Genomic DNA, 1,021 nt, shown 5'->3' with positions numbered 1-1,021 from the left:
GTAGAACTGCACACACACACATACACATACACACACATACACACAAACACACACAAATACACACACAAACACACCCATATACACACACAAAGACACACACACATACAAACATGCACACACACAAACCCACCCACACACATATACACAAAAACACACTCACACACACATACACATGCACACACACAAACATGCACACACACGCTAATGCAAACACACTTATTAACACACATACACATCCACCCCCCTCCCCCCACACGCACACACACATACACGTACACACATACGCTCACACACTCACACTAACACACACACTAACACACATACACATATACAAACATACACTAACACACACACACACACACACACACACACACACACATGCACACTAAATTGCAAGTCATTCTAAGTCTAGGCCGAGGATACGGTCTAGGCCCAGTTCCCACTGACTTTGGTACGCCAGTATTTACTTCGTGTCTGATCGAAGACACCGTCAGAAACAGCTTGAGGGTGCACGATTTGGTTTGCTCAGTTGGTATCAACCTGTATTGCGGCGTGGATGACTCTGGTTCAAATCCGCAGTGGGTCGTTCCAGATTATGGTTCTTTGCCGAGCTTTTACGGCCCTTTCCTCTATAGACTAGGTCATGACGGCAGCGGACATGAAACTTAAAGTTCTGGGTTCTTTGTTGATCTTATAGTGTTTATAAGGGCGTTAAACTCGTGTCTGATTGAGACTGACTGTGAGATTGTAAACGTAGACCAGTAATATACTAGGGAACAGATTGTAAACGAATAATATACCAGTATACTGATTGTGAACGTATAATGTACCAGAGGACTTATTGTGAGAGACTTCGATTTCATGTTACGTCAGGATACGTGGTCTTCACGATCTAGATCTAGCAATGAGTAGGTGGCCACATACATGCATTCCCACCAACCCACACTCACACAAAAGCAAATACTCATGCTCACATACACACACACACACACACACACACACACACACACACACACACACA

Source organism: Aplysia californica, unplaced genomic scaffold, assembly GCF_000002075.1.
Source record: "Aplysia californica isolate F4 #8 unplaced genomic scaffold, AplCal3.0 scaffold01036, whole genome shotgun sequence".
Lineage (NCBI taxonomy): Eukaryota > Metazoa > Mollusca > Gastropoda > Aplysiida > Aplysiidae > Aplysia > Aplysia californica.
The sequence above is the reverse complement of the archived record's forward strand: the minus strand, read 5'-3'. Positions refer to the sequence as shown.